We start from the raw sequence: 9586 nt of genomic DNA on the forward strand, positions 1-9586 counted from the left end.
CCATCGAGGTGGTCCCTTCTCTCGACAGACAGTTTGGGTTCTACAGCCGGTACTTCATCGCAAAGAAGGATGGAAGTTCCTGAGGTTTGCTTTTGGGGGCAAAAGCTTACCGGGTTCTTCCGTCGGCCTTGCACTCAAACCCCGCACTTTCACGAGGTGTGTGGATGCTGTTCTGGCTCCTCTGTGACTCCAGGGCATCCACATACTCAACCACATCGATGATTGGTTGATATTAGTTCAATCTGAGCAGATGGCAGTTCGGCATCGAGATGTCGTTCATGCTCACTTGTAAGAGCTGGGGTTTAGACTTAATGCCAAGAAAAGTGTGCTTTTTCCAGTACAGAGAACCATTTATCTGGGTGTGGTGTGGGATTCGACCACGATGCAGGCACGTCTGTCTCCTGCTCGGTTCGAGTCGATCCTCACTGCAGTCGCGAGAGTGAGAGAAGGCCGGTCACTCACTGTCAGCAGTTCCAGAAACTGCTGGGTCTGATAGCAGCTGCGTCCAACGTGATACCTTTTGGCCTGCTGTACATGAGACCCCTACAGTGGTGGCTCAAAACCAAGGGCTTCTCCCTGAGGGGAAACCCGCTCCGCATGCTCAAGGTCACGCGGCGATGCCTACGTGCCTTAGACATGTGGATTAAACTTTGGTTCTTGTCTCAGGGCCCGGTGCTGGGAGCTTCTTGTCACTGCATAACGCTAGCGACGGTCGCGTCTCCCACTGGTTGGGGAGCGGTCATGAGTGGCCACTCGGCCCGTGGTCTGTGGAGTGGTCACCATCTCACGTGGCACATCAACTGCCTGGAGATGCTGGCCGTGTTTCTAGCATTGAAACACTTCCTCCCGGACCTAAGAGATCGCCATGTGTTGGTGCACCGACAACACAGCAGCAGTTTCTTAAATCAACCACCAGGGAGGTCTGCGTTCGCGCTCCCTCATCCAGCTTCTCTCAGACTGGACACTATGGTACAGACGTGGTCGAGGCTTCGTCTGTACGCATTTTTCCCCGATCATTCTGCTCCCGGGAGTTCTGGAGAGAGTGTGCCGGGACGGGGTCTACTGTTGGTAGCCCGTTCTGGCTGGTCCGAGTATGGTTCTCGGACCTGATTTCCTTTCTCGATGGCTCTCCATGGGAGATTTGCGTCAGGAGGGATCTCCTCTCACAGGCTGAGGGTACTATCTTCACCCCTGCCCGGAGCTGTGGAAGCGTGGGTGTGGCCCCTGGGGGGGGACACGTTTCCATTGTTATGCCAATTTTACAGTCTCTGCAGTGGCTACCTATTAAGTTCTGTATCAGTTACAAAATATTATTACTTACTTACAAGGCCCTTGATTGTTTAGCTTCTGCATACATAACTAGTCTTCTACCACGCTACAATCCATCACGCTCCCTAAGGTCATAAAACTCTGGACTTTTGGTAGTACCTAGGATAGCAAAGTCCACTAAAGGAGGTAGAGCTTTTTCGCATTTGGCTCCCAAACTCTGGAATAGCCTTCCTGATAACATTGTGTGTGCTGATTTTGTAAGAAAAATCTTTAAAATCTGTAGAAATATGTTACCTGTTTCTGATGCAGAAAAGCTAGTTCATGCATTCATGATCTCTAGACTGGACTATTGTAATGCACTGCTAGGTGGTTGTCTTGCATCTTCAATAAACAAGCTACAGGTAAAATGCAGCGTCTAGAGTCCTTACCAGGTCAAGAAAATATGATCATATTACCCCAATTTTACAGTCTCTATACTGGCTACCTATTAAGTTCCGTATCAGTTACAAAATATTATTACTTACTTACAAGGCCCTTGATTGTTTAGCTTCTGCATACATAACTAGTCTTCTACCACGCTACAATCCATCACGCTCCCTAAGGTCATAAAACTCTGGAGTTTTGGTAGTACCTTGGAGAGCAAAGTCCACTAAAGGAGGTACAGCTTTTTTCGCATTTGGCTCCCAAACTCTGAAATAGCCTTCCTGATAACGTTCGGGGTTCATACACACTCTCTCTGTTTAAATCTAGATTAAAGACACATCTCTTTGGCCAAGCATTCAAATAATGCATCTCATAATCTTGTACTGCAGTTATATCTGATCAAATGCACATTATTATTCTTTAGCTTGGGTTAAACAAATCAATTTTGCTTGTTTGGAACAGCAGCTACGCTAATTATGTCTCTATTTGTTTCTTTGTTTTTGCCACGGGATGTAAGTAGGATTTACACAAGCTTCAGTCTGGATCCAGCCCTTACAAAGACCTGAGATGACCGAACACATGAGAAAAGATGATTCAAACCCCTCAGAGGACCTCAGATGATGCCAATCCTGAAACAACAAACTACCAAATTTTGCTACAAGTTTGATTGCAACATATAATCATTGCTGTTAATAGTGTTCATCGTCTGTTTGATTACGTCTTTAATTTATTTTTCCGTACATTTATGAAATGTTTACTTCAATTTGACATAGTCACCACTGACAAGCTACTACCAAATACATTGTAGAAACTTAATTTTCTGTAAAGCTGCTTTGCAACGATTTGTATCGTGAAAAGCGCTATACAAATAAACTTGAATTGAATTTATATTTATATTATATGTTTGTAATGAACATTTAATTCTGTTCGCTTAGTGATCATTGATTGATTCACAGATTGTTTGAGACATCTAAGCATTTTATAGAGATATTAATTATTTGGAAAGAATATTTATGTTGTAATGGTTTGCACTAGTTATCAGTCTTGCTAAAAATAACAATTAAGTTTCAGATAATTCTGAAATGCCATAAAATATGTATTAATTCATTTATGTATTATTGATTATAGGTAACTAAAGTGTATATCTCATTAACAGTTTATGTTACCAGGGGTATAACATCTGCGCTGAGAAACCAATCATCCAGCCACGAGCACTCAGAGCTGGGTGGTGTATTCATCTCCAGCCCGATGCTCACGGCTGCCTGGGCAAGCATGGCCATCAGCTCTGGTTCCAATTCGGCGGTGGAGACAACACCCGAAGGGTTGCAGCCCCGCCGAATCTTCATCCTCAGAGAATGATAGCCCATCCCCCGGTGCTGCTATTGACGTCTGATCCTCCGGCGGTGCTCCGAATGAAACGCTGGGATCGCCGCGAGACGGACCAGCAAAATTACTCAGAAGCAGAACGGGACAAGTGAATGAGAGGTCCGTGGGGACTGGCCTAGCGGAGAAGCTCTCACTGTAACCCTCAGATCTCCCAGAGCACTAGCTGACGGTCCCCTGCTCGTGGCAGAGAAACCAGGACGGGTAGTGACAGAGGGGTCTGCTCCCTTCCCTATAAGAAGAGAGAGACGCGATCGCAGCGATGCCAGGGTCATGCACTCACTATAGAGGTATAAACCATCCAAGAACATTTTCAATGCGGTGAATGCCCAGATACTGAAGACAGCGATCATGGCCGTCGACAGAGGACAGGAAATGACCACAACCAAGAGGACATGGACGGAAAGGCATCTTTAAAAAGACGTGAGCTGTCTGTGATTTGCTCTTTTAGAGGAAACTGTTCACAAAGTTGAAGCGCTCAGGGGAATCGCTAAGACAGGGAGATCGCTGTTTGCATCATACCACCAACCAGGACAGCCCTCTTCCAACACAAAGATGAAATGGCTTTGTGGCAATGAATCAACATAAGACCACTTAGCTCCGAAGCAAAAATCTGAATGAGAGGATGCACGCTCTTGCCTTATATACCTGTGTGTACGGGGAGTGGCTTGGCATGCAAAATCCACTAGCCAATTTTCATTGGCATTTTCTCTTAAACTCAGAGATGATTGGGGCTCCCAAGTAAACCCCTAATTTCATCACGACATAACTCGTAGTGGCGGACAGATAGGGAACCGAGGTTAATCTCTGTTTTATTTTTATTTTTTTGTTTATTTTTTTTTTCCACTTGGGCATTGCTGTCCCCTTTTTAATGCATTGTTTTTCTTTCCTACATCACATACGTGTGCTTGTGTGTGTGTGTGTGTGTGTGTGTGTTTATTTTTTGCATACTCTCTTACTAATCATTTGTCACTAACCGTAAGATAAGGAGGTATTCTAGTTTGGTCAGGAAAATAAGGGTTGAAGGTTATAAAATGTCATATATTTTTGTATTTATTTTAGTTATTTTATTAAACAAGAATTTTGATATAGAGAAAGACAAACAGTCTGAGGGGAAATAATATCAAAAAGGGAAACAAAATCAAACAAATAGAAAGACTTCAACAAGATAAGTAGAAGATTTCAACCAGGATTAACACTAGTAAACATTCAACTTTCAAAGATACAAAATATTCTGTTAAAATCCAGTATCCCAAAATATTACAAATGCTCATTTATTATTACATTTCATAAACTAATAGATTGAATTAGAGTGGCCTACACTACAGAATAAACACTAAAAAAGCTTGATACTATGAATAAATTAAATTTCTAATTTTTAGATTTACAGAATGTCACCTGCATTGATTTCTCAGTGTAATCTTATTCATTATCATTGATTCATCTTGTCTTATTTGCATTTGTTCATTGTCTACCAAGGAAAAGTTTTGTCAGAACCGCTTTAAGATAAATCAGAGCATCTTTATTGGCTTCATCAACTACAGTGTTCCCTTGAGTTTGGTACAACTTGGTACAAAGATATATTCAGATCACCAGCAATGATTTCTCATTGTAAGCAGTCTTCTTAATTTATTTCATTGTTTTATCACAAGCATTTGTTTATTGTCCACTAAAGAAACTATTCACTTTTGCTATTCCTGCTTTGAAGTAACTCAAAGCATCTTTATTGGCTTCTTCAGCTTCAGCGTTTCCCCTCATCTCCTCCAGCTCTCGGGCCCAGTTTTCTTTCCCAGTTTCCCTCACTCTGGGGATGAAGAAGTCCAGATGCTGAAGAGTGAAGGCAGAGTCTGGTTTTAATGCGATCTGAGACAGATTCTTGATGGTTCTGTAAGCATTGAACAGAATAATTGACTTTTGGGTTTCAATATCCTGCAGATCTTTGTCAACATTGTTCATTACAACCGAAAACCTCTTGTTTTTGTCTTGGGCTTTTTTCATATTTCCTTTTTATAGAGTCATATTCTATCATCATGCTTGAGGTTCTGATGACGTATTTCTTGTTTTCTTTGACGTGTTTGCTGTGATGACACTGCCCTGTGCACACGGTGCAGTAGCCTTTTTTTCATGACTTCACATTTGCTTGGATCAGAAACCCACCAGCAGTTAAACTCATGACAGTTTTCTTGACAGACGGTGCAGGTCGTCGCCTTCCTGTTCTTCCATGACTTGCTCTCAATGGGAACCTTCATGTTGTCTGTCTTTTTTATTTTAATAGTAAAGTTTATACTTTCCTCAACCTTTTTCTTGTTTTGCATCATTGCTTCCTGAATCTGAAGTTTTTCAGCCTTTTTCATCTCTTTCTCTTGAACTCGCAGCTGTAAGTTGCAGATGTGTGTGTTTATTTTTTGCATACTCTCTTACTAATCATTTGTCACTAACCGTAAGATAAGGAGGTATTCTAGTTTGGTCAGGAAAATAAGGGTTGAAGGTTATAAAATGTCATATATTTTTGTATTTATTTTAGTTATTTTATTAAACAAGAATTTTGATATAGAGAAAGACAAACAGTCTGAGGGGAAATAATATCAAAAAGGGAAACAAAATCAAACAAATAGAAAGACTTCAACAAGATAAGTAGAAGATTTCAACCAGGATTAACACTAGTAAACATTCAACTTTCAAAGATACAAAATATTCTGTTAAAATCCAGTATCCCAAAATATTACAAATGCTCATTTATTATTACATTTCATAAACTAATAGATTGAATTAGAGTGGCCTACACTACAGAATAAACACTAAAAAAGCTTGATACTATGAATAAATTAAATTTCTAATTTTTAGATTTACAGAATGTCACCTGCATTGATTTCTCAGTGTAATCTTATTCATTATCATTGATTCATCTTGTCTTATTTGCATTTGTTCATTGTCTACCAAGGAAAAGTTTTGTCAGAACCGCTTTAAGATAAATCAGAGCATCTTTATTGGCTTCATCAACTACAGTGTTCCCTTGAGTTTGGTACAACTTGGTACAAAGATATATTCAGATCACCAGCAATGATTTCTCATTGTAAGCAGTCTTCTTAATTTATTTCATTGTTTTATCACAAGCATTTGTTTATTGTCCACTAAAGAAACTATTCACTTTTGCTATTCCTGCTTTGAAGTAACTCAAAGCATCTTTATTGGCTTCTTCAGCTTCAGCGTTTCCCCTCATCTCCTCCAGCTCTCGGGCCCAGTTTTCTTTCCCAGTTTCCCTCACTCTGGGGATGAAGAAGTCCAGATGCTGAAGAGTGAAGGCAGAGTCTGGTTTTAATGCGATCCGAGACAGATGCTTGATGGTCCTATAAGCATTGAACAGAAGAACTGACTTTTGATCCTCAATCTCCCGCAGCTCTCTGTCAAGATTATTTATAACTGAAAACCGCTTTGTTTCATTCAAGGTGCTGATGATGTATTTCTTGTTTTCTTTGACGTGTTTGCTGTGGTGACACTTCCCTGTGCACACGGTGCAGTAGCCGTCTTTCATGACTTCACATTTGCTGGGATCAGAACCCCACCAGCAGTCAAACTCATGGCAGTTTTCCTCACAGATGGTGCAGGTCATCGCCTTCCTGTGCTTCCATGACTTGCTCTCAATGGGAACCTTCATTTTGACAGGCTTTTTAAAAGGAATGCTAAAGTCTGAATGCCTGTCAATCTTTTCCTTGTTTTGTCTTATTGTATTCTGAATCTGATGTTTTTCAGCTATTTTCAGCTCTTTCTCTTGAACTCGCAGTTGTAAGTTGCAGATAGTTGCTTCAAATCGAATGCGCTGTATCAGGACACTTGAAGTCAACTCTAAACTTCTTCTGTTCTTTTCATCCAGAGAATGAAGGAATTGCTTCACATCCTCCACACTGTCTTCCCAGGCGTCTCTTTGAGCACGAATGTAACGTCTCTCAATATGACGTTCTTCAGCCTGCCGGTTGTTAAATGAGAAATAAACAGGTTGGCCATTTTTGTCTCGTCTGCAGGGGATTTGAGCTTTATTAATGGCACCAATGACATTCTTTGGTGGCAGACCATCAGAGTGTGTGATTAAAAACACAATGTTGTTCACAATGTCTTTTCCAAACAAAGACAGAATTGAACTGATAATGTAATGCTGTCTGTCTGAGAGACGATTATTAGACGCTTTAGTAACAAAACACACAGCGTCGACTTCACGAACTCCATCATTGCTCTGAAACAGAATGGCTAAATTCTCAGCGACTTCCAGATCTTTGTCCAGTCCTCTAGTGTCTCCGTAGCCTGGAGTATCAATGATGGTGAGAGACATGGGACTCTTCACAGGAAAGACCTCATACATGGTGATTTCAGAGGTTTGTGATTTTGATTGATCTCTAGCTGCTTCTTCTGTGATTTCATACCATATTTCATCCTCAAACTTCACCTTGAGTAAGTAGTTGACCATGGTGTTGATGAGAGTCGTCTTACCAGCGCCAGTCTCTCCCACCAGCACAACAATTTTGTTTGGTTTACTGGTGTCTTTTTTGCCAAAAGTCCATTTTCTGACTTTTCCATTTTCATCAATCATTTTTCTGTCTGTATGTAGATGGTATCGTTTTGGAGGACCTTCATGAAACAGAGTTGGCCTGTGTGGTGGAAGACTTGGCTGTCTGTAAAATAAACATGGAGGCAAATGTCAGAAATTTAGTTGGATCACAAGTAAAAGTCAAATCATTTTATTAATTTTAGTCAAGCAGACAACAAAAGTAATTTATATGACAACAGTGTTTTGGGAGCCTGAAAATGGATTTCAAAATTAAAGCTTTTGAAATGTTTATCACCACAGTGTAAACAACAAAAATATGAATTTGTAAAAACTGTACCATCACGCACGTTACGTTTTCAGTCTACATGTGCGCAGGCACATAGTTTTACTTTACAATGTTGGACAATGTTGTCATCTGTACACTCAACTTTTCAAAAACTCAAATAAAAAATCGTTCTTAGTACAATCATTGGTGTGTAAACATACCCAGACATCTGTGCAGTCACTTCACCAGTGTTATCTATCTGCAAGAAATGTGCCAATTCACTAACAAAGTTAAACAACTGAATTTGTTAAGGTGTCTCCTCTAATTTTCTCAGTACACTGATTTATGGTTTTCATCATGTCAGCCATAGGGGTGATTATATCCTGAAATTCCTTCATTTCAGGTTCAGTGGTTTGTCTTATCTAATTTTGCTGAACTTTTTTTCTTACCATTGAAGATTACACTAATAATTGCACTGCTTAGAGCTGTTCCTGGTGCTGAAACAGCAGCAACTTCAACAGCAGCAGCAGAAGAGTAAATGGAGCTAAAGCTAATACTGCAACTATGGTGACTCCCCCAACTACAGCCATTATTCCAGCATCTTTAGATCCTTCAGTAACATGTCTGAAAACTTCTTCACATTTTCAGATGATCTGATGCAATCTCTCAGTGCACTGCTGGGGTTGAGGAGTTCAATAAATTCATCTTTGAGACCAATAATTTCAGTTCCAGTGAAAAGAAACATATAGAGTTTATAACAATATTGTACTTTTTTTAATATAAACATCTTATTAATGATAACCATATATGACATACAGATGCAGAGCTCTTTAATTTGAATCCACATTGTAGGGGTGTAACCCCGGCATCCTGGCCAAATTCGCCCGTTGGCCTCTGATCATCATGGCCTCCTAACAATCTCCATATCTACTGATTGGCTTCATTATGTGGCTTCATTATGTCTCCTCTCCACCAATAAGCTGGTGTGTGGTGGGCGTTCTGGCGCACTATGGGTGCCGTCGCATTATCCAGGTGGATGCTGCACACTGCTGGTGGTAGAGGAGATCCCCCCCTTCTATGTAAAGCGCTTTGAGTGCCCAGAAAAAGCGCTATATGGATGTAAGGAATTATATTGTGATCACAGATTCAAGATATATAACATCAGTTTCTTACATCATTCTGGGAGGTTGCTCCATGCTTTTATGTCCGCTGTGATGAGTGGATGATGCCATTGTTTCTGGGGTTAAGATAATAACACAGGTGAATACATTATCTATTTACATGCAGTATATATATATATATATATATAAGTATATAATTATTTAAAATGTAAAATATAAATGTACTTTTTACACCATCAGTGACCGATCAATCTTATAGTACAAGAACATTTCCTAAATATGAATTGCCTGTTTTGAAATATAATCCTTATTATAATATAATCACTGTATAAAAATCAGTGGCTGCTCGCCAATAGAGGACGCTCTCCCTGAGCCACACACACAAAATAATAACAATTATTTTTTATAAATTATATAAACTGATATTTACAAAATATATGCTTTCCCTATATGTCATCATGTCTGCATGTCTCAAGATCCCTATAGACCCCTATATTAAGTCAAACCTGGTTTAGTGGTCTTTCAGCATCTCCATGTGGTCCTTTTTGGTTTTGCAAACTTGATCATACTCAAACTTAATCTTGA

The 9586-nt window shown here is 40.1% G+C and overlaps 2 pseudogenes; both read right to left on the reverse strand.

Annotated features, from left to right (window-relative positions):
- The window catches only part of LOC107710181 (uncharacterized), a 48087-nt pseudogene extending 45028 nt beyond the window's left edge, over nt 1-3059 (reverse strand).
- Nucleotides 3060-4734: 1675 nt separating this feature from the next.
- Nucleotides 4735-9112, reverse strand: LOC107710182 (uncharacterized; annotated as a pseudogene).
- Nucleotides 9113-9586: the final 474 nt, after the last annotated feature.

Source organism: Sinocyclocheilus rhinocerous, unplaced genomic scaffold, assembly GCF_001515625.1.
Source record: "Sinocyclocheilus rhinocerous isolate Xijiao unplaced genomic scaffold, SAMN03320098_v1.1 scaffold207, whole genome shotgun sequence".
In the NCBI taxonomy this organism is placed as follows: domain Eukaryota; kingdom Metazoa; phylum Chordata; class Actinopteri; order Cypriniformes; family Cyprinidae; genus Sinocyclocheilus; species Sinocyclocheilus rhinocerous.